This window comes from Megalopta genalis, chromosome 6 (genome assembly GCF_051020955.1).
Source record: "Megalopta genalis isolate 19385.01 chromosome 6, iyMegGena1_principal, whole genome shotgun sequence".
In the NCBI taxonomy this organism is placed as follows: domain Eukaryota; kingdom Metazoa; phylum Arthropoda; class Insecta; order Hymenoptera; family Halictidae; genus Megalopta; species Megalopta genalis.
Genome location: NC_135018.1, coordinates 11,222,594 through 11,247,762, shown reverse-complemented (window position 1 = coordinate 11,247,762; position 25,169 = coordinate 11,222,594). Strand labels below are relative to the sequence as shown.

At 34.2% G+C, this 25,169-nt stretch overlaps 1 protein-coding gene across 5 annotated transcripts in view; it reads left to right on the top strand.

Moving 5' to 3' along the window:
- Positions 1-25,169, top strand: part of LOC117227272 (uncharacterized) — a 197,053-nt gene that overhangs the window by 77,890 nt on the left and 93,994 nt on the right. The window lies entirely within an intron of this gene.

Genomic DNA, 25,169 nt, shown 5'->3' with positions numbered 1-25,169 from the left:
AGTAACATGATTACAATTCCAGATATACATAGAAGAAGATTTAGTGAATATAATTATAAACAAAGCTAACCTTGTAATTTTTCATAAAACATAAACAAGTGTTTACGGATTGTGACACATACTTGGATCATACCTATAAATTCTATATTTGCATACCTTAGACTTTAATTTCACAAACATTGAATTTTTAGTCTAAATGACTAATAGATCTAAAAACAACTACAACTTCATTAACAATGCTAATTCTTGTAAACTATGTAGAAATGATCTCGAGATTACAGTTTGTCTAATAAAGTAGAAAATCCAGTTTAATCTAAAATAACGGCGTGGGACGAACTATGTATTAGATAACATTTCGAAGGTGAAACTAGATCTCATTAACACGCTGATACCTCCCCTTTCCCATGTTTTTCGTATCCGTGACTGAAAACGAAGCTGTTGACCGCGAAACTGGATCTGCCGATTGCATTGTCGAAAGCTCTTGTAACTGGATTTATACTACGGCGAAAATACTACTAAGCGCGCATGACAACACGAGGGATTTTCAAGTTTTATCTGAGAACGCGGTAACTTTAAGGTGCCTTAAACTTTGATCGCGAAAACTCGGGAACGGTATTACTTTGGACGGTACGCGAATCGACTTTTAATTTCTTATGTGCCCACTCACACCACTTCCCCGTTTCATCCTCCTTTTGTTCTTCACGTCTTCATGGATTATCGTCGCCAGGAAATTCCTTCGGGCTGATACACGCTGATAGTCGGTATCCCACTTTGACTAGGACCTCACGTAATCGTTGCCTTGAAATCATACTACGCCGGTCGGGGAATACAAATGAAAGAAGAGGGAACGACGAACGAATTCGATCCACGTGTCCGCTGGAGAATCAAGTTGTCGTTTTCATCGGAAGAATTCCTCAGCGTTGTGCGACGTAGCAATCTCGAAGTATAACTCACGTGCATCCTCCGAATTTCTGTTACACTCCAAGTCAATTTAATCCTTCAAAGGAAAATGATATATCGGTACTTATGTAATAATTAGACTGCGTGTAATGCAAGAAAACATACGTACTGGTGAAAATTAATTGTATCAATATTATGTGTTTATCATAAAGAACTTTCTAATAGATGTAAGTAATTAGTCTCTTTTTTTAGACATTCAAGAAATAATTGTATCCGCAATCTAGTAATAATATATTAATTTGTATTTGTATTATATGTACATAATTCATAATTTCTTCCATTTCTTCCAATTTAGCAACGTTTTCATTTTGCAAACTGTTTTCCAGTACTCTTTTGGTGATATACACAGTTGATGTTCATATTCATGATGCGTCACAAGTATTCACTATTCGAACTTTATTTAGTGCTACGCTAAATGTAAATTAACACATATTTTCTGTAATATTTAACACCTAGTTAATGATATCATTTTTAAAGTTCATTTTTCATCTTTTATATCGTGAATTGTATCTTTTAAAATTTATATTTCCGCATCTTAGAATAATTTTATTCTGTAACGACCAAACTCCTGAACTTACATCTCGAAAAATGAAGAACACTCGCTATAGCAATTTTCTGAGGAACCACAAATATTGAATAGACATATGAAAGGAGACACGCTCCGAAAAATCGCGCGAAATTTTAATATCTCTGCAGAAAGATAGTACAGGAATAAATGGCACCGGAAAGAATCTGCCAAAATCAGAACGTCCAAGGAGGACTACAATACTACAGGATCGTATAAGACGAAGGATGCTTAAAAATCATTTTATTTCTGTTATCTACATCATGCTAATTTTAATTCTTCTAAATCTTCACGTTTTAAGTTTATTAAATCTAAATCATTTAGATTTTCAATTTTATTTGAAAAACTGCACAAATTAAATTGAAATTGAAGATTCAAAATCTTTGTTATAGAAGTATTTACCTTCAAATTGATAGTATGTTGCACCTATATTTTAATGAATTGAATTCTTGATCTAACTTGACGCGGTAAAACTAACTTTACTCGTCGCGGTAAAACTAAACCTCCTGCCAATGAAACGTAGGATTACTAATTTATTGGCTTATAGCTATTAAACTCTTTATTATTCTTCTTTGCTTATTGCTTACTTAGGAGAGACTATTAATTAAGCTTCTATTTTAATCTAAGGATAAGGAGATATTAAATTACTCTGACTATCTCACGAGGAGTATTTAACGAAATTAAAAATAAATTGTATACATTAATCTAAAAGCAAATTTCTCTTGGATAACAACACTTTTAATAGCATGGGATACTATGAAAAAGCAAGAAATTGGAAATTTTTTTTAGCTTACATCCTACTTTAAACACTTGAATCTTAGCTTTTAATACAAACTCATTTTCGAAACACAAGATTAGAAGCATATTTATGTATAAGATTTATCAACGTTTTTGTATTCTATTATTTAAGACAATAAAAAACAACTTAAATACACGTTAAAAATAACGTTCAATAATCTACAAACGTGAAATGGTCTTGAAATGATGAAAGTCCGAACTAGAATAAATTTATATATTTCAAAATGAAAATCTCTTTAAAACGATTACACGCGGTATCGTAACAAAAATATGTGCATAACAGCATCTGTGATATTTAAGCCATGATGATGCGTTTCGTTTGCATCAATAAATGAATCAAAAAAGATATACCCTTTCTCCACTCTATCATATGATCATTGCAATTTAAGTTTGCCATGGAAATTTAGCACTTTGACTATCACATCAACAACTTCAAAATATTATAAGAGTATTTCATTTAATTATGAAATAATTTTTATTCGTTCAACATTCATTCAAATAATTCCTTCACTCAAATATGACGTTGCAATCAACGTCACCCATCAACCAACGTCAACCTATTAACGATTGGTTTAAGGATCCCATGAGATAAAGAAGATTGAAAAACACAGTGCTAGAGTATCTGATGTAACTGATATGTTTCATAAAAAAGCATACAGTGTTAATAAACAAATTCTAATCATCTCTTAGCCAGTCAAGGTTCGCATAGAGCGCGTTGGGAGATTGCTGTCTTGGCATGAGCACAATAAAAACGTGCTGAAGAATTTATACATTTCAATCCGCGCGCGCTTTCACCTCGAGGCGTTTTCTTTTTCACGCTTTCGGCCGCATGAACATGCACGTAATCCCGTGCCCTCTGTTTTTAAATTCGAACTCGCGCGGAATACGCAGGTGCCGGCTTCATCTCGCGTTACACCGAGACGGTCGTGGTATTTTTCATGAAAATATATGTGACACAGATGTTCCCGGGAAGACAGACCGAGTTTTATAATCGGGAAATTTCGGTATGATGATTCCTGTCCCGTCTCTGCCCGTTCGCGATCGTGCGCATTTATTATTTCCACTTTTCCACGGTTAGTATAATTCAATTCGCTACGTTTTCGTCTTCGTTTCCCCTTCGCGGCAGACAGCCTCCCCACATTTCCCCTCTCATGTTGCTTATGAATACCATCTTCTCAAACATGTAAGCTTTCCAAATGCGTCGCAGTCGTTTCAAATAATTTCTGTAAGTAATTCTCCCATTATTACGTTTTACATGTTCCCGATATTGGGTCAAGATTAAGGTTAAGATTGCAACCTATCATTTCTCTTGTTATGAAATCAGAATGTACTAAATTGATAGGTTATATAACCTCAATCGTTTTACTGTTCTTCTGTCTACTCGTTCAAATAAATTAGGTATGCAGTTCCACTTCGAAGAGCATCGAAATATTCAGAATCAATGAATCAGTGTCGCAGATTAGATAATTCAATTTATAATTCGATGAAAATCGAATGAATATGATATTGGAATATCCTGTAATCATTATATGAATGTATAATTTGGAATTTGTGGCAGAAATCTATGCTTATTGAAAATAATGTGATTCTATAGTTGGAATATTAATTATATTAATTATAATAATTATATAGTATAACAATAATGCCTGCAATAAACATATTCGCTATATTCACAACTCACTAGGAGAACTACACATTAAAAATATTAAAAAACTAAAAAGAGATTCATTTGATTTAAGTAAATATTCTGTACAAATATTTGGAACAGTTTGTACAAACATTCATTGATTTAACTGCTAAATTAAATACATACAATTAAGCTAGTTGAACAACTCTGACAGTTTTGGAAGTAGATAGAAATGTTTTCATTTTATTCAATGAAATCGTTAGAAGGTCTACAACTATGAATCTTAAAAAATACATGGTTCTATTGAAAAAAAGTCGTAGGTGATCTTCGAATCTTTAATACCAAACATCTTTTGTGTCAAACATTTATTTCCAAAACTGTAGCAGTTGTTAATCTTAAGTAACTTGTCTTAAGTATAATTCACATTTTTCTAAAATTCCTTTAATCCTGATGCGGCACATACTATTAAAATCGCTTCGAATATTCGTGTTTGCTCGGACGAATATTTGATGGCTGCACGTGAAACATGGGAAAGCATAACTGAGCACGTACGAAATCGTATCTGTGCACACGTGACTATAACAAGTTCATTAGGCGTTCTAAACGAGCACGTCAGTCATATGAATTTACGCATACATACATATGTATGTATGCACAGGGGAAGCCGGTGCATTAGCAAAATTTAATTATAAACAGCGTTCGTACAATTGCATGCTTCCCGCAGGTACCTCCCGAATCGATTAAAGTTGTTGTCAGTGAAAAATTGAGGATGCCTCAAAATATATGTGTTAATAACCTGATTCTGTCGCATCGTTCGCTGTTACCGTTACCGTTACCGTTACCGTTGTTTCGTTTCAAATTGAACATTATAATTTCGTTCACCATATCCTCGTTGAAAATTGAAACCTCGAAATTTGTTTAGTTCTTTTCTCGTACAAATTACCTTACGATAAGTTGATAATAGAACCTGCAATATCTGTAAACCTGTAATTTGGACATTCTATTATCCGAACAGTGAATTGCCCCACCTCTGTTCTCTACTAGCAGAACAAATTGAGACTTATAATTATCAGAGACATAATTAGGCAGATTTCAATGACTGGTTTACATGTTTACACGACTTTAATTCGATCAAAGCACAACAGATTTAATTGCTAATATCATTGTTTGCACCACTTTCGATTCTCACGCAGAACAAGGAGAAAATTGCAATGAAAGTAATAATGAGGATGTGCCGCCACACTCTGAAGCGTTTGTAGTATTAGAAGGTGGACTGAAATCGTTTGAGATAAAAAAACAGCTAGATGCGTTAAAAAAAATGTATATTTCTTAGCAGCAAGAAAGTATAGAATCTGTTAAATAATTTTAAAAAGATTTAGTTGTTTCGGAAGGTATAGATAAGATATTAGTGGAATTGCTCTTGAGTATAAACAGAGTACAAAGTCATGGAATCGATGTTTTATTCATGGTACAGCAGATTCTCGCTTATCCGAACATACCGGAGGATTGAACAGTGTTTCGATAGAAGTGGTTCACTAGCTGCTCTTAATAATTCAGGTAGTAAGAGTAGATGCTCGGAAAACTGAGGTTGTTCGAACATTGCGTTGCTTATGGAAAGTATATCTATCTGTTGTTGTGTAAGCGCGTTATTTTTCCGAAACTCCTTAGCTATTGTCATATAACCTTCTCATTTCTCCGTGCTAACTTAGCTTTAGTGACCACTCCTAACCGGCGCAGGTTAGTAAAAGGAACTTATCTTGGTAAAGTTGTTCAGTCCCTGCTCTAAACTTGTGTGTCACTCTTTTCGTTTAATCTGCTTCGAAAAATCCCATTATACTAACGTCTGCATACCCAAGAATGCGTTGAGCTACAGTTCATACGTTGAGTGTAACATAAAATTTTAATATAACTAATCTAAATCTATTGCTGTAACTAATCTAGATAAGCCAATATCTACACAATTTAAAATTCTCTCTAATATATTTAAGGAAAAGTAATTCGTTCTAATATATCTGGTCTAACCAAAACCTAATCTAGAATTTTTTATTATAGTTGAAGTCCATATCAGACCTTTTCCATATAAGTCTTATGGCTGAGAAAAATTTTGTTCTTAAAGATTATACACGGTTTAAATACGTAAATTAGATCTAAGCGAGACATTAAGTAGATTTAGGTTATGTACACTATGATAGTCATTAGACTACGGATTTTATATATTTATGGTAAAATTATGTGAATGAAATACAGAACATTGAAGTCGACAGTAGAATTTGAGAATATTACCACATTATTTGAAATTTATTGAAACTATTACGAAGCATATTTTTATCTAAATCCTGTTTTGTATAATTGTTTCCGAAAATTTTTATTTTGCATAAAGATCCGCAATCTAATAATCATACATCGTATGGCATTTTATATATTTATGATAAAAATAAGTATTTGAATATCATAAAACAGTAAAGTATTAGAAGAATTTAAGAGCACTGTTATATTAATTCCAACGTATTAAAATAAGTAGAAGATGAAATAATTCTTTACTAAACTCCTGACTTGTAATGGATGCAGAAAATTTCTACCCTGCACAAAGATCCGCAGACTAATAATTTGCATAGTATTAACCCCTTGCACTCGAAGTCATGTTGACTTCAAGATCCAGAAATTTCGCCCTATCCTGAACATTTTCTAAACAAGAAATTGCGAGCAAAATTTATTAAATTTATTAACAATGACTAGAAATGTACAGATTTTGCGAATACATTTGAAAATCAACAAAGTGTTCTCTTATTTTGCACGACTATGAGTTTTAAAATAAATCATACCATTACACTGAAGAACCTGCAGTATGAACAGTATGTATCTATATGTTCAGCGTTGGTGACCGCGTTTCTAGAAAGTTAAAGCTTCAGTTGAGAGGGCGTCGATGAAAACTGGGACCAAGAGCATTAAAAGCAAAACGATCTCATAAGATGAATTGGAGACCGAACATTACTTGGCGAAAGTGAAGAATGCATTTAGCGTTACGGAAAGGTAAAGGACAAAAATGATCCCCCTTGCATCTCGTTTGTGGAAAGTGGTCGTATTTAGCGAAACGGTGCACCACGTAAACTGTAAAAAGGCTCGCTGTTACATCGACGAGTCAGACGTCACCTTTACGATTCTATTTCTTCCTCGACCTTTCTGCCGTCAGCCTTTTCACCTGGCGAATAATAAGGTTCGAATTTCGCTGAGGGCCGCATAACTTACGATGCACTTTCGGCTCCATCACGAGGGAGAAAATTCTTATCGGCTGCTTATGAAACGCCACTGTAAGCTCCTATTGAATTGCGGGAATTTCTTTGTCAATACAGCTCAGCAGTCAATTACGGAAATTTATATCCATACCACATTCCTTTCAGAATCCTATCGCATTATGGGGCTTTGAATTTTTTAATAATGCTTCTGCTTTCTCCTTTACTTGTATTAGCGAACATCGTGCCTTGGTTGAACAAGATCTTTCTGCACATTGTTAGTGTTGTTAGATATAAAAATTGATTGTTCGCAAGAATGACCACAGTTATTGTGCTGTAAGTGGAGCTAGTTTCAATGGGAATCTGTAAAAATGCAGTTCGCAATATCTGCGAACGGTTTTTTAATAAAAACGGGATAGATATTTCTTTGAAATAAAATACTTTGATTGGCCCTACCAAAAATGAATCGTGCGATATTGGATAACAATTGAAAGTCGATATTACGCGAGAAACCAATGAAAGAAATTTTCATTTTTAGTAACAGTGCATGAAAAGATTACAATATTAGAGCTGTGTGTTTACACTTAATAGTATAAAATAACCTAGTAGCATAAAGGTAATGTACATAATACCAAAGGACCATTTATATAGAATGAGAAGAAAACAATAATAAAATACTTGATTTAACAATGAAAAGAAAAGTTAAGCAGCAATGAAAGCAAGAACTACTTTTCATTGATACCGTGTGTTACTTTCATCTATGTATATATGCAGTAGGTAAAAAAAAGTAATCGCATATTCTTTGAAACGCGATAACTTTTTTAAAACTGCACTAAATGTCTTGAATTTTTGTTTAGATGATACGGGGTCTAGTATATACTGGACTTCAAAATTTAAGAAATGTTTTTCGTAGATCTCGGTAACTTATATGCATGCTGAAAATTTTATGGAATTCGGTTGACGTTGTTATGAATTACAACAAATTAAAGATGACAAAAATCGCAGTTCTGTCACGATTTTTATCCATAACTGTAAGAAATTTGCAGTTTTTCAAATCTTCCAACGTGTGTAGCTTGACTCTGGGTTAACCGATTTCGATCAAATTTTCAATACGCATATAAGTTACCGAGACCTACGAAAGATATTTTTTAAATTTTCGTTATAGACTCAGGTAAAGAAAGTTAAAAGAAATTTTTGAAAAAGTATCTTAGAGAGAAAAGCATTTTAAAAAAAATTCAAGTCATTTAATGCAGTTTTAAAAATGTTATTACGTTGCAAAATGTGTACGAATACCTTTTTTATCCACTGTATACAGATATAAACATACGAATCGTCTTCGTTTACGATCAAAACATTCGCGAATCTGCAGCAATAATGGCTTTTACGTTAATAAAATCCATAATAAGGTTAGCAAATATTGTTCGAACCTCATTAGAGATCTGTCTGAAGAGTTTCCGTAAAAGAGGAGCAATACGCTCCAAGGATCGGAGTTATAATGAATATAAAGCAGAGTAACAAAAACCCCGATCCTTAAGTAGCGGTTTGGCACATTTTTAATGAGAAAAGTTTCGAATCGCTCGATATTACACAAGCTGCATTGCCGGCTTGAAAACATAAATACGTCGTGCAAAAATCAAATTATGAAATACGTTTGAGCTGTGACAACTGAACGTTACGCTATCGCGTAACTTCCATTCTGCTAATAATTAATTTCACGCTGATGTCTCTAATAATTAATCAGTACATCAAACTGACTTTAATTTGTGAATTACTACATTTGCAGAACTTATGTGTTGGCTCAGTTAGGCTTGTAATGAATGAACAAATATATTTAAATAATTTCTTAAAATACACATTATTTTATAATAATATTATGATCTTTCTTTGCAATGTATGGAGGGTTCCTTAATTGCATACTAAACGAAATGTTCTATTTATTCTGCATTAATTACAAGTTATCAACAGTAGAAACTAAAGCAAATAAATAATACATATAACTAGCAATATATAATATAAACTTTAGTATATGATTTTGACTGAACATAGTAAAAGTAAGTAACCTAACGCAGCTTCGAAATAGTTCACAATAAACACAAATGTATTGTATATATATAATGTATATTATGTATTATATATAAGTCTTTCTCATTTCTTCCCAAATAAACTATATAGAGTCTCTTTACATTTCGACATCAGCATTGCTTTTCTCACTTTCGGGTCCATTTGTTCTTTTGTACTTAATTCCCAAGTTCTTCTCCTGTTCTTTAATTCAGTTTCCATCTTTTTCTTTCTCCTCGGACAATAAGAACCGAAGAAATAAGAGTTTAACATTTTTCAGATTTATTTTCACCACTTATTGCTAGATGTAATATCTGTTTTTTAATCATGATAATTTAGCAGATAACGTAGTTTTTCGAATGCCACATCTTAAAGTCGTTTCTCTCAAAATAATTCTTTTCGCTATAATTTAGTTTGTCGCCATTTTCAAAATCTCTATTCCGAAATCAATGAACATCGATAGAAACGCGAAAACACAAAGCCGAGATTTTCGCTGTCCAGCATTTGGAGAACAACGCAACGTTCTGTCGAACACTACAAGAGTCGTATTAACCATAATAAATTCCAACCCACATCGATTTCCCGTCGATCAAATAAGTTTTATTTGATCAGGATCACGTCAAATTGTGTTTCCTATCTATCCCTAAATCAATAGCCTCGGTTTTGCGGGCGCTCTGTATTATTGCGAGATAACATGTTCCCGGACAGTTTCATAAATTATTTAACGGTGTATCAATTTCACGTAACCGGCAGACCATCGGATGATTAACTCGCGGTGCCGCGTGACCTTTCATTGTGCCGCGAAATTTCGAGCACGTGTGAAAGTGGGGCGAAACAACCTTCAATGCGTTGTTTCATATGTTGTTCAGTGCACGGTGCGAGGGGGGCGCGCTGCTGGGGTGGAGATCACGGGAGAACACAGAGCAAAATATCGTATACATTGCCGCGCAATCGTAAACCGAACGAACGAGCCCGGACCACTCATTTATTCAGCATTCGCGAAGATGTATCGGGGTCAATGCTGAAGTTTTCGAGGCTGCGCGCGAACGTCCTCTCGGAAGCGCGTCTCTCGCCGTACGAAATTGAATGAAATCCTTCGAGACACGCGTAGGTGTAACAGCGAGAGAATACCATGGGAACAAAACCAGTCCGCCCATGTTTTATTTACCTTGTAGAACCATGATTTCTTATGAAACAGTGCGTTTCTTCACAAACTCTGAACCACGTCCGCGAACAACAAAAATTGTTTCGGCTATCGCAAAGCTCTGACAAGTTTTAGGTGAACCTGCAGTCAAATCTGGTAAAATAAAACGACTAACTAGATAAACAATTTGAGAACCTGTTTTGGTTACGTTGAATGTGGAGATTATCCAAGCCTTGCGACTCGTTTTTATAATCACTGATTGTCAACAACTATAAAAACGAGCCGTAAGGCTCGAATAATCTTATCTTCTTTTCCCAAATTGTCTATTTTTGTGCACAATCTAAGTGTCAATTAGGGAGATTTTACTGTACTTTCTGTTAAAGCTTTCTGTTAAAGCGGAGTTTGTGACCTTTGCAAGGAAATTTTTCTGAATCTTAAAGATAGTGTTCAATAAAAAGTTGTTAAAGGATTCGTGAAATGCACATGCTTTCGAAATAAATTTTTATAACGATGTATTGGTATCAAAGAAATTTTATTACGATTTTTGAAGAACGATAAAGGCAGCAATTGTCACGATAAATTTTAATTTCCCAGTTTGGGTTTCATTAATTCACTAAATTATTTTGATTTTGTGGGATTTTTTACAGTTGATATTTGGCGGTCAACGTGTTTAATAAACAATTAAATAAACTCACCGAAAGCAAATATGTTCGACATATTCAAATATTGAATTCCTTATTATATTTATGGACACGCTTATATCAGCAATATATCAAATGTTATTTCGGTTGATTTCATATATTTTTTGGTTTTCTAATTTAAACGTTTTACAAGAAATTGTCACGTAGTCACGTAGTTATGACAGCCAGAACATTGAACAAATAAACGCATCTCTAGCAGAATGGCGAGAAGAAAATTGCTGGGTGTGTGTTATGACGTTCGAGGGAAACTTTTCATTGTTGCTTTGAAAACACTCCGCGGCTCGGTAATTCAACTTCCAGTATTGTATACGACTCCGCGGTCCTTGAGACGCCACGAAAAAGTATAACACAACGAGTACAAGGTTTTGAGACGAAAAATAAAATTTTCTCGTGAAATGGATGACAACTTGACGAACGTTCTGGCTAAATTTTTTAGCAAAAACTACATGTCTCAAGCGCAATGCGACAATTCTTTGCGAACGCGAAAATCTAATGTAGGTTGACTTCTACGTGTACATAATCCATAGAATATTACTATACTCTGCGACAAAAAGATAGCACAGTTTAAAAATAAGTGATTTTTATTTATTTAATGTTACAATCAAGATTTTGTTTTTATACGAACTTGCAAAACACCGCTATAAACATACACAAATGATATGAGAGACAAAAAATTGACAAATTCTTATTCAGTTTATTATTCACGAGATTTTTTAGAAACATATATATTTTATATTAGAATTTGACATTTGTATTGCACTGTGTAGTAAGTATACATTTTTATACAAAATAAAAAAATATCCAGTAACAATATTCACATGGAAAGCGATAGAACATATATTCTACTACTGCTCTAAATACAATACATAGATTCAAGAATCAACTTAACAATATTCAACAGTACGCATCACGTGATCATACAACATTCGTATCTTTTGAATAAAAAGACATTTTACACCAGATATAGAATTACATACAGGGTGGGCCGGAATTCGTAGTACAACCGACCAGTTCTACATAAAAAAATAAGAAACAAATTTGGTTTAACATTTTTTTATCCGGTGCTCCGTTTGCGAGAAAATCGGCTTTAAAGTTTGTTCATCTTTGTAAAGGATTTAATTGTCGTCTATTCTTCTACCGAAGTTACCACCTTCCGAGATAGTGTTTACAAACATTAATTGTTGCCAATTATGTCCATAATGTCTGTTGCTCAGAAGAAGTTCGTCGTTTCGCAGAGAGCAAGGGGGCATTTCGCTCGCGCGCCCGTAGTTCCCACGTTTCTATGACCTCCCGAAACCACTTCTATTTGTAAACGAGAAGACCCATAAGCTAATCGAGGAGCAAGGGAGATCGGTCGGCCGCGTCAACTAATCACGTCTCTTATTCAGGGCGTAACCTAGTCAATAATAAACAAAAGTCTGGAATAAAAAAAATTAGGTGAGGCTAGGTGGAGCGGGCAAACCCCGCTCACTTGCCCCATGCATCATTTAGTTTGAGTAGTGTTTCATTTCCTCGCTTCCTGATATCACCTTCAGGTTCTTAACTTTATACGTTCACGCAGGCATAAAATATCAATCAACATAAATATAAAAAAAATGTGTGTATACTACGTGTTAGTACAGCACGTTGCAATGAAAAGTTAATCAAGATGATAATTAGTAATTAATAATTACAAATAATCATGTACTCATTAGAAGAATCTGAAATTAATGCTTTAGGGATAAGTGAACGCTCTTGCATCTTATATTAATTGTTTAACTTTGTCTTCATTGTTCTATACCTCCTGACTCCCGTCCCGCGTCTGTGGTCGCCTGTGATCGCGTAAATAACACACACACACACACAAAAGCAGAAGCATACACGACTGATGTGCTTCTAGCCGAAAATGACGACCATGGCGAAGCAAGACGTGACGGGAGTTAGGAGACGTTGTTTGTTTTTAATCGGCCGGATTCGAGTCCCTCGTTTCGTGGAAATTCAGTATTGCGGCTAATTTGGAGCTAATAGGAAGGGATCATTTCTGCCAATAAGGAAAACGCGTTTACCTACCTCTACGAAAGCTTCGACATGGGTGGGTTGGTGGGAATCGGTCTTACACTTTTCTCAGCGGACTTCTTCTGAGCAATGGACAGTAAACGGAATGAATCATTGTTAATGTTTGTAAACAAATTATACAACACGATAACTAAATCTTCTATAAAAATGAGCAAACTTTAAAGTCAATTTTCTCGAAAACGGAGGACCAGATAAAAAATATTATACCAAATTTGTTTCTTATTTTTTCGTATACGGTACGTTCAGTTAAATTCACTTGTGCATATTTATGTTAAACATCCTATCACGTAAATCATACATAAAAACTTCCTCTTGAAAATTTACATATGCAAATATCTCAATTCACATCGTGATGTAGCAGAACAAAATGCACTTATGATACAGTACTTGAAAATTTGCTGCTCCATGTGTTAAATATATGTACGTGTTCATAGATGCTGCTCCGCTTGAAAGCGTGAAATTCGCTGAAATCTATTCTCGAGCGGCTAGAACCATGATAGCGATAGCTACCGACGAAAGCAACTTTTACGTGGACGTACAGCACACGGGTATACGAAGCGACAAGTTACAGAATCGAATTAACTTGTTAAGCGAGGACAGAGTTCCTGTTAATAATGTCGACGTTGGAAGAACGGGGAGTATTTCACGATCCAAACTTCTCCGTTTTGTCCGCATCAAATTGGCAATAGAAAATAATGACAATGAATCTGGTGGAGAAATGATCTCTATCATCGAAATCTCGTCTTGCGAAAGATATTCACCTCGCTATCATTGCTCCGCTTCTTCCTCGTCCCACCTGAACTAATCGACAACGTTTCAGTTTTTGTTTACGACACAGGCACAGAACGTTATGCCACGCGTCGTCATTCCTTAATAAAAGGCGTCGCGGTCGTTGAATTTCGATACTGTTAGAGAATTCTAGACGGAAGTGCGTTATATTCAGATGACCGCTTTTATGAGAAAAGGTTTGACTCTATTTGAACATTTATTGATAAGCTAAAGCGACGAATATGATTCATTCGTCAATAATATTTGCAAGTGATAATAATAGTAATATGACACTTGGAATGACAACAACAAAAGCGAAAGATAATCTCATCGAAGAGATCAAGATTTTGCAGCATCGATACACAGGATCAAATAATTGTAATTGAGAACTAACAAGTCTGTATCATCGGAAAAGCAAACGTACAGAACGATGTATACAGGATGTGCCAACAACATACACAACAGACACACAATAGATATAATTAAATACATTGGTTAAAAAACAGTCGCTTTAAATAGACGAACCATACTGAAAGCACTGCATCAATAGACCGCCAATAAATTCACACGTCCGACAATAATAAAAACGGAGAAATATGGACTGTACGTTGCTCCTAGACGAAACAATTAAATACAACGGACCATGCATTGTATTTTAGAATAAAATAATTAACACGTAACACAAAGTTGCAACAAAAGTGTAACGAATTTGCAATAATAGTAATAAATAATAACGATGAGAATAATTATGATCACGAAGATCATTTTTGGCAAAATAGGAGTATAATGTTTAAATTAATAGATTATTATTTTCTAAGCATTCTTTTGTCACCGAGCAGTGGAACGAGAAACTGCGAGATATCCGCAGTGCGTATACTGCACACTCATGACCTGTTTCGAAGAAGCTTTGAATATCGGGTAGGGAGTAGCGAAAGCCCATGGTTTTGATGGTACTCGTTGGGCAACTTGGCTATTTTTCTGCTGCTATAAAACATTATGGGTGAGGGTACAATAAAGAATGTTCTTATTTCTGTTCTTCTCTCGTTCGCAGTAACTTGTTTTCGCCTGCAGGACCTGCAGATACATGAACGTCATTTATTAGCTACACCGAGCCGTGGGTGGTTTAATAATTGCAGGAGCAAATTGTATATTTTAGAAATTTTATAAGTCAGCGATATGTACTCGTATTAATTTTCATGAAGTCATTGTATATTAACTTTCCAGAAATAAGGAAAATTCATTTATGCCATAGAGTAAATAATGCTCAATGTTGCTTGAAATAAATTATAAACTTTTATAAAGTTTAACTATGCGAACTCGAAATAATTTTCACTGTTTGAATTTTTATTGTAAATTGTTCATGAATTAGGAAAATCAAATATACCTAAATTATTTGATGTCCTCTGTTTCCTATAGTTTACGGAATTACTGTTTTCATTTTACTTTTTATTTAAACGTATGTAAATTCGAGATGTTTGTTTTAAATACAGTTTTATTTTATACAAAATTTTGTTTAAAATAACTTCTGCTTGGAGCATTTAATGCTTTTAAATTTTATCGTGGGTATTCTTTTCTACTAAAGTTTCCATCTGTTCCATGCAGTGTTCGCCTCTACTTTTGTTACATTTTTCATAACTTTTTCTTTGCTGCGGTAAGGGTTTGTGCATTTTTCGTTTAATGGTTGGAGCGTACCTTCTTTTATAATTTAATAAACTAATTCGTTGGTTCATATATTCTCTGCATTTATATAATATACATAGAATATAATATACGTTGAAGAAACATAATAACAAGAATCCAATTATTTTAAAAATTCTTGGATCTAGACAAATATTGATTCAATCCAACACAAATAGATTTCACAAATATGACAGCCGATTTGAATTTTACAGTGTTTTGACCCGTAAGTGTAATGTTAATACTTATTAATATTAATATTCAATAGTAACAGTAAGTAACATTCAGGTCTTACTTATAAAATTCTAGATAGTACCTAAGAATGTCAACTGTTTACTAGATTAAAACTGTAACCATTTTACAATTTTTCGGCTTTCCAAAAATCATTTTTATCAAAAACTGTACTGTAAAACAAGTTACACTTCAAAGAACCAAGAGAATGATTCTCCTTTCTTGTAATATTTTACAACTTTAGTCTCATTATTCACACACTCCCCTACAGACGCTATTGAGCAAAAGTTACGAAACTCTTACTAAATCCTTGTAATTAAATGCAAGGAGCCAAATCCATTCTTCCGCATTTTCTAATTAAATTTCAATCTACTGAAGCGAAGGATAGAGCACTTTTTACGAAAACTAAATGAAAATACGATGTCACATTAACATAGATAAAAAAGAAGCTTGGGTAGAAAATTATTGTATTTTAAATGGGGCACATGTCTCTGGAGGCCATGGTTATTTGAAGGTCATATTTTCGGAGATCTTTCGAGCAGTAATTTTTTTTTAATAGAATGACCTACTTCTTTATTTATCATTAACGATATTCAGTTTAGAAACTTCCCTCCTCTTTTGGAAGCCATGACTCATATTATTATGTCCAAAATTCAACGTGCACTATTTCTGTCCAGCCACCAGAGAGATAATAAAAAGGAGAGGCTACAATTAGCGTCGGAGAAAAATTGTTGAGCTGCGAAACCGGTTCCCTACAAAAAAACTCGAGCTATTAGAGCTTTCTTTTTTTCGTCCATGCCTCGAATGCAACAACAATATAGGTGCAGCTACTTTTCCGACGTAACGAGCGATCGCATAGTAACAGCCTGTGCACGAGGAAAGCACACTTTAAATTACGAGGAGAAATTAAAAGTTTCCCAGTGTCCCGTGCTCAGCCGCGCGCGCACCAGTAGCAGAAAAACTGACCACTTATCGTTCTTCCGGGACTCTCTTGATACTAGTTAGCCTATGAAAGCCGGCACTCTTTCACGTCTTTTGCGGACGTTTCACAGAAATCCGTCTCACGGGTTCTTGATACAAATACGAGCCAAGAAGAAAGACAAGGCTACCACTGTATTCGTTCCAATTGGTCCGCTAATGGCATGTGTAACTAGGTGAAATACGCGTTCGTCTTCTAGGTATCCGGAGCAAGCGGATGATGCCTGTACACACGTGAATAATCTCCTATCATGGATCTGCGCCACAAAATTGTGGAGCCGCATGACCGAAAAATTGTCAATCTTTGAGTTGCAACTTCGTGAAAAACTGATACGACACTTCGACACTTTTTAATCGAGCGTGCCGGGTATACACGTCGTGGAAAAACGGCAATTTTTCTTAATTGCTACCAGTACACTCATTTTACTATTTCAATTAAAAATTTTCTGCAACGTGTTCGTTCATTTTCTCGGACGTGTTTTCGTACAGTTTGGAATAATTTTAGTTGAAAGAAACTACACGCAGTGTACTTATAAAATGTGTTCAGAAATTTCGTACAGTTTAGAACAATTTTAGAAGAACTTGATGCAAGAAACTGCACGTGACAGGTTTGTGAAATGCGTTCATTTTCATACAGTTTAGAATAATTTTAGTAGAAGTTGCTGAAAGAAACTGCATATTCAATATATATTTGTGAAGTTTCGTACAGTCTATAATAATTTTAAATAACTTGCCGAAAATATGCATAGAATACGATGAACTATGTACAGCTCTTAGAAAGTGGCCTACACAGCTAAGAAGTTAAAGTGTCGAATGGGATTTTTTCAAAGACTTCTATATGTTAAAAAGCACATAAAGATGGATTTTGCCCTAAGTAATTCTATTAATTCAAACAATTTTTTGAAGTCTAAATTTCTCTCCGAGATAGTTTTTATGCTCGGCGCATTGCTGTACTTTAACTGAAGATTGTGCAGTTGGCGTTAGAATAATCCAAGGAATTTTGTGCACTTGAACTTGTAGCTCCTGTAAAGCGCGTGCTCACAATCAGTGTATGCACGAAATGCATTTAGGATGTGTTTAGTGAATTTGGAAGGAAAATCACCCCATCGTTGTCCTATCACTTCCTGGCATCTTCCATACATGTTACGTCGCTGCACCAACTCTTGAAAGATTTCATTCCAAAGTCTCCGAAGTACATTTCCAAATGAGTGCAACGTAGCGGAAGGTCTTATCAGACTTTTCAGTCGTCGATCAAGGATATCTCGATTGAATTTAATTGAATAAATAAGTTTGTTGTTTGTTAATAAAAATCTATAGCTTCTAATACTGTCACTTTAGTAAACCCTTTAAATGTTCACTAAAATGAGAAAGTATAATATAAAGAAGAAATTTACTTTAATATATTAGATTTATGGTTTTATATTATACCCGTATATTATATAAATACCATATTGAGATTAGAATATACAATGTAACTCTCTCGCCCATACCACGTACTGAGTAAACACATAAAGGGTTAATAAAGTCAAGTCCAATTAAGTCGTAGTTTGAAATTGAATGTCGAATGTATTAATCTAATATTTAACAGGATTTTAGTTGATGATTTAGGTGTTTTTGCGGAAAAAGTTCCGTTCGGGGCTTGTCATGCCGCTTGACCCGGCTCGCTTCGTACGTATTAACGCTTGAAATTAATTTGTTTGCCATTAGTCAGCGTGTCTGCCTTCTTCACATTTTCTCATAAATCACGAGCAACCGACTGACATCGTTTTCGTCCTAGTTCCTTCGCCGAAGGCCGCGCGTAACAAGGTAAAACATACATTCATCTCTGTGCAAACTGCAAATACAAGAGCGTGTAGATCAAGCGCCCACACTCTGCGATGACAGTCACCGTAACACGTGCGCTATAAGAAATCAATGATCGTTCTGAAGAGACCCCCGTGTGCGAGCTTCCAACGCATTATTTATTTGAATAACATTTCTTTGCAGCCGCTTTTGGAACGCGACCTTACTTCGAGCGTCATTTAGGATTAGTTCGATAGGATTAGTTCTGAAATCAACAGTATCTATACTGAATCGTGGGGTACCATTCACGAGAGAGCATTTTAATTAGTAAAATATCGAACATAATTGATTTCTCTATCGATACATGTAAATATGTGTATATATGCCGTAATTCTTCATGCAGGTACTTCAACAGTTTTAATACACAACAGTTTAATTGCTAAGCTGTAAATCTTTGTACATTTATGGCCTGTACACAATTTTGAAATATAAGGAAATCTGTAGATTAATTAAAGTTTGTGATATTTTCATTTTATTTTAACCACTATAGAAATTTTCTGATTGGAAAAGAAACGGTTTTTTTTAACTTTTATAAAATAATCTTTGAAAATTCGATTTTGCATAAAGATTCGAACTAACTATAACATATTAAAAATTTTACCTTATCTTTGCTTTCTACCAACATTTAATAAGTAATTTCTATTGGCACATTAGATGAGTGAAAAAGAATATTTTTCAACATATTGAAGAATCTAATTGTAATTCAATTGATGAAAGAAATACTAGTGACAGAATTGTTTAGAATATATTATAAAGGAAATGTTTTGTTGCGATAAGTATAACATATATTTTAGTATTATATTATTTTTTTTGCGTATTTTCAATGTGTTTTTCGTTCTTTTTAGGTAAGAAGTTTAATCAACCCGCTGACCTGGAATCTTGCGAGAGATCCTGCGCAAGTTTAGGTTTAAATTGGTCAGTACAAAATTCTTAACATTCTTCATTCACATATTTTCTGATTGATTTATTCTAACAATGAATAAATTTGTTAATATAAAATAATTTAATACAATTTAGGCCAAAAAATTAAAGAATAACTAAATGAACCGAAAAATTATCGATATTTAAACTACTGCAACTTCGAGAAAAAAAATCGTACGTTCATTTGCACTCATTTTAAAGAGTGAAGCCTCTACTTTCAACTTTTTCAATTTAATTTTTGTAAAGATCATTTGTTGTTGTCAAACGGAATGGAAAGTACATGTAATATACATGTAGTATACAATGTGTTCGAATTAGGATTTAGCTTCAAAAGCTAAAGCTAAAGCTTTTCAAGTTCAAAAATTTGTTTTTAGATAATAATTCTTGGTTACTGTTTCTTTTATATTACTATGCACAAAGCTCGATAGAACCGTAAATTAAAAAATAACTGAAAATTTCATTTACAAACGAACGTATATAATCTGTAACTGAAATGATTATAAACGAGACTGTTGCGCGTGTTGGTTAACTATCGTTGCTTAAAAGCAAGTGAAAATACAGCAGAACGAATATTCGTACTAAGAGAGAATGAGAGCAGACCTACGATTTATAAGGACATTCTAGACTACGGCTCCCATGCACAATAATCCCTCACGATTATACGACCACCCGACACATTCTCTTTGAGTTCCCGTTGCACGATTTAGCAGTCGGTCTCCAATGAAATCTGGTTAATCCATCTTTCCTTTTTGATTTCGTTTCTCCGTAACTGCCTGTGATCCAGAAATGAGTCTTCGAAATTCGCCGGGAACATTAATGGAATGATCTATCATGTCGGAACGCATTGATTCCCTTTGCCGCGGATAACGCGGGCTCAAAAGCGAAATTAAAACGATTTCAGAACGGCCTCTGATATTCGTTGAGAATTATATTCGATGTCAAGTTTAAATGAATATCATTTGGCTTACGCAGGAATTTCCATGTGGCGATCTCAACGCAGAAAATTATATAACGTGATCTACATTTGATTTTACGTAAAGCTTTATTTCCGTATAAACGATTCATTTTCACAGAGAAATTATTTTAAAAAAGATGACGTCATCAAAATCTACGTTAATATCGAACCTTTAATAGTAGAAATAGAATAACGGAGAAATTGTACAAGTGATAATCTTCAATAATAGTTAACGTGTAATATGAAACACGGCTATTCATTTGTTCGCCGAGAAAGGGTTAGTGTAAAATATTCACCAAAGAAATGTAAAAATTAAAAGGATATCCTAATTTAAAAATTCATCAAAAATGCATCCATGAAATTGGATTCGTTACTTTGAAAAGATAAAGAGAATTTCATGCAGGAATTTTCATATTACGTGATGCAATGCAAAATTTTACTATGCAATATTTGTTTTTTAACAAAATTATTATAGCAACGCCTAGCATATTCTCATTCATTATTAATATTTCTATGAGCTCGAATGATTGTAAGAATTGATGACTACAGAAATACTTATTGTTGTAATACCTATTACCTATTACGAGGTGTTTTTACTCTTGTAAACAAAACAGTGGGTGAAAAATTGTTTAAAATTACATTTAATCAAACTAAGAAATTTGTTGAAGGAACTAACCTGGTTTCGATTGTTATTTTAAACAATAGATAGACGTGAATTACGAAGTACCTTATATGCAAGAAACAGCTCGAGTGTGAACTTTCAAGCTGGTGCATAAGTATTTGTAAAAATGCAATTTCTGTGTGACTGTGTACCAGGGATTGGCCGAGCAATGAAGGCCATTCAAGAGCTGGATTCCGCTCCCATTTGTGGCTCTTAGAGTTCTACTTATAGTCTTTCTCACCGAGAGAAAAGAGCCATTAAGTGCACACGTGCGTCTAAGATAGGATAAAATGCGTGAACGAGTCAATTATATCAGAGCCTTTTAATAACAATTGTTGCAAGAAAGAAAGATATGCGAAGTGTATGTGAAATTAACCATTACTGATCTCGACTAAACTTTGTACATCAATGGTTTTACCAATCTGACGACGATTCTATAATTTTGCGCTACAATAGAAATATTTATTTTTTAATTGTAACCACAAAAAGTATTTTAAACTAATTCACTCTGCTCTCAAAATTTATTTTTCGGATCTAAAATAAGAGAATATGACGTATAACCATCCAGAAGCAACTTTGTACATTTCACGAATAAAATTCCGCTTCCGGCGTGCTGACATTTGCAATACTGCTTGTTCTTTTAAAATAATTGACTCTGAATAATTGACTCTGAAATCGAAAAGTTTATACACTACAGAAAAATTTTTGCTTTTTAATCCAGGTAAAATTTCATAAAAATCCTAGACTGCACATAATGTGTCACTTGACGTAGAATTATTATATAAAACATCAGAAGAATTTAAAAAATTTGTTACACTATTTTACCTTGCTTCGTTGCAATTGAAGTAGAAAATTTGAATTTTGTATAAAACCTATAAACGAATCATGGCAGATTTGCTGGATAAAAAACTTATCTACAGAAATACTGTGTAATGTTACTATGCAATCAGTATTCAATGCATTTTTATGAATTGTACTCAATGATTTTCTTTAACTGTTTAGCATTTTTTCATATGCGGAAGAAACTTCCCACAAGAAAGAACAGAACACCTGAACACTATAAACAGTGACACGTTCATGCACTTTAATTTCGTTGCAATACCTACGACTCGCAAGTTAGAAATTTTTAACTTGTTTGCAAATTCTTCTTGCTAAAACTACACGTACAATTTCACAGCGGCCACTTTTCCGTCAATTTTACATGTCTATATGCACCGACTTGGTACAAACTCGAGTTCGTAAAAGTCGCTGAAATTTAAAAGTTTTTACAATTTTGCTACGATATTTTCCCTGCTGTGAAGCCGGCCGGGTACGTTCGATAAACACTCGATAAAAGTTTGCAGGGTTTCATTACAACTTCCTGTAACTTAACACTGCGAATCCCCTCGGAACATTGTTTACTCACTTTTGCGAAATACCATTTTCTTTTCTACAGTAGAACGGCTCGCAAAGAGAAACTGTACATACAATGTAGGTCACACGAAAAATTGCGAATCATTTTTATGTGCCGTATATCCGTTTCTATGTATGTGTCATTCGAAACATGAAATACTATTACTTAAAGAACTCTAATTTTTGTTGCAATGTATCTTGCTACTTCGTATATTTGTACAAACAAATGCACTAAGATACACAGTATACTAATAACATCTGTTTAGAATTTCTGTGTAACGTAAAAATTGCATGTCTTAAAAATATTAGATGTAAATCTTAAAAGAGCTATATCTACTTAATTACTGTTTTATTTTACAGCATACGAAAATAAAACTATAGCTTCATTAATGAGTCATTTCTTCAATTAGACATTCAGAATACCGTGTGACAAATTTTATATATATAAAAATTTCAATCGAAAATTCTGCAAAATTTCTTTCGAAAAAACTATTTTTAATTTAAGAAGATAGTGACAAGTAAATGTTATTCAGGTCTGCAGGGACTGTCCGAAAAATGAATACACCATAACAATCGACACAGGAAAGTCGGTTGCACGACAAACGAAAGTTCTCTGGCATCTAATGAAAAAGAGTGAAGTCGATATCTGTTACGATTGCCGATAAAAACAGCTCCCAAAACTTTTAGTCCGCCAGGTATAATTGGCAGGGCGAAGATAGGAAACGATCCTAAATAAAAGAGGTATAAACCGAGTGAAAGACAGACTGAAAGCAGTTGCTGGATAAGGGCCAATTCACAGGTTCTGATTCGTTCGACGTGAATGCATTCTCGGGTGCAACTCTGTCGCGCCGCGCCGCGCCGTCGCGCGTTCCCTTGACGTGGCTCGATGCACCGAGGAGTCAGCCTCAGTCAAAAGCCTCACCTTTGACTTAAATCTCGTTTGACTCATTGCCAGTGGAAATTGACTCGATTTCTACCCGGCTGGTATTGCAACTAAGGGCTGCTTTATTTGTTCCGAATAGGAGCACGCGTCCAACGGTGAAGCGGCGTTCTTGTGCTCTGCGAGATTCCACTCAAAGTAAAAATCTGCCATTACTTAAAGTGAATTTAGTCTTCGCACTTTGGATGTACATCTGTTAATGAAAAATGAAACCATTTCACTGATTTCTCATTGTCAATGAAGTCTGGATACTAGTTGAATTCGTTTCCGGTGAGGGTCACACCAAACTTCCGCGGAGGTTCACTTGTTCATCAAACTCTTTTAAACATATCACTGTTGCTTCACTAGAGATGAATCATCCATGGGTACACATCCAATTCATCAAAAGTAGACTTCGGCTCTATTTCGTTCACTGTTCACTTTGGAAGAAATGCAGATGAGAACACACACACAATATTTACACTAAATTCGCCTTTAACGCCCCTTCTTTGCCGTTCCATCAATAGTGAAACTGAAACGCTGTTACACTTTCCATTTCTGTAATTTGAATTCCCCGGTCAATTAGAGTGGGACTGTCGATATCATTTAAAAATGCTAGATGTGTGTGAGACGTAACGAAACTAAAAGTCAGCATCAGCTAGTATGTAGATTCCTACTGAATATTCAGTAAAAGATACGATTTAATAACGTTAGCGTGTTTGATTTCATAGTGGATTGCGTAAGAGTGTGCAGTAATGACTAATTACAAGTGAGGAGAGAAGAAAATCACGAATAGCGTCACGCTCTTAAATTTTGCACTAACGAAAACGAAACAGAAACTTGTGAAAAGGAAAAAGATTTATTATTAAGAGTTTTATTTATATATAAGGGAGATTTATTTTTATTAAGAGTTTGTGAGCGGAATTGTTACATGTGCAGTTGCCCACAAAAGTGTTCGTATACCTTTTAAAACGCAATAATTTTTTTGAAACTGGTCTAAGTGATTCGAATTTTTTTTAAATGATAACGAGACTAGTTTACTAGACGATGACCAAAATGCTTTTTTTTAAATTTCGCTATTACTTGAAATGACAAAATAAAAATAAAAACACCTGTTTTTTAACTTTTTTATCTGAGCCTGCAACAAAAATTTTAAAAATATCTCTCGTAGATCTCGGTAACTTATATAAGTGCTGAAAATTTTATCGAAATCAATTGACGTTGTTATGCGTTATAACAAATCAAAGATGACAAAAATCGCAGTTCTATCACGATTTTATCCAAAACCTGAAAGAAATCTGTAGTTTCTTAAATCTTTCAACACCTGTAGCTTGACTCTGAGTTAACCGATTTCGATCAAATTTTTAGCACGTATATAAGTTACCGAAATCTACGAAAAGCTTTTTTTACATTTTTGTTGCAGGCACAGATAAAAAAGTTAATAATTCTTATTTCTAAAAATTTCTCATTTTTTGTTTTCATCTCAAGTAATAACAAAATTAAAAAGACATTTTAGTCGTCGTCTAGTAAATATCTAAAAAAAATTCAAGTCATTTAGTTGAGTTTTAAAAAAGTTATTACGAATTAAAAGATGTACGAACACTTTTGTGGGTCACTGTATGTCATCCAGGCGATGGTCTTCGTATTTTAGGAGTCAAGTCACTTTGAAATCATTACAAAATCGAAT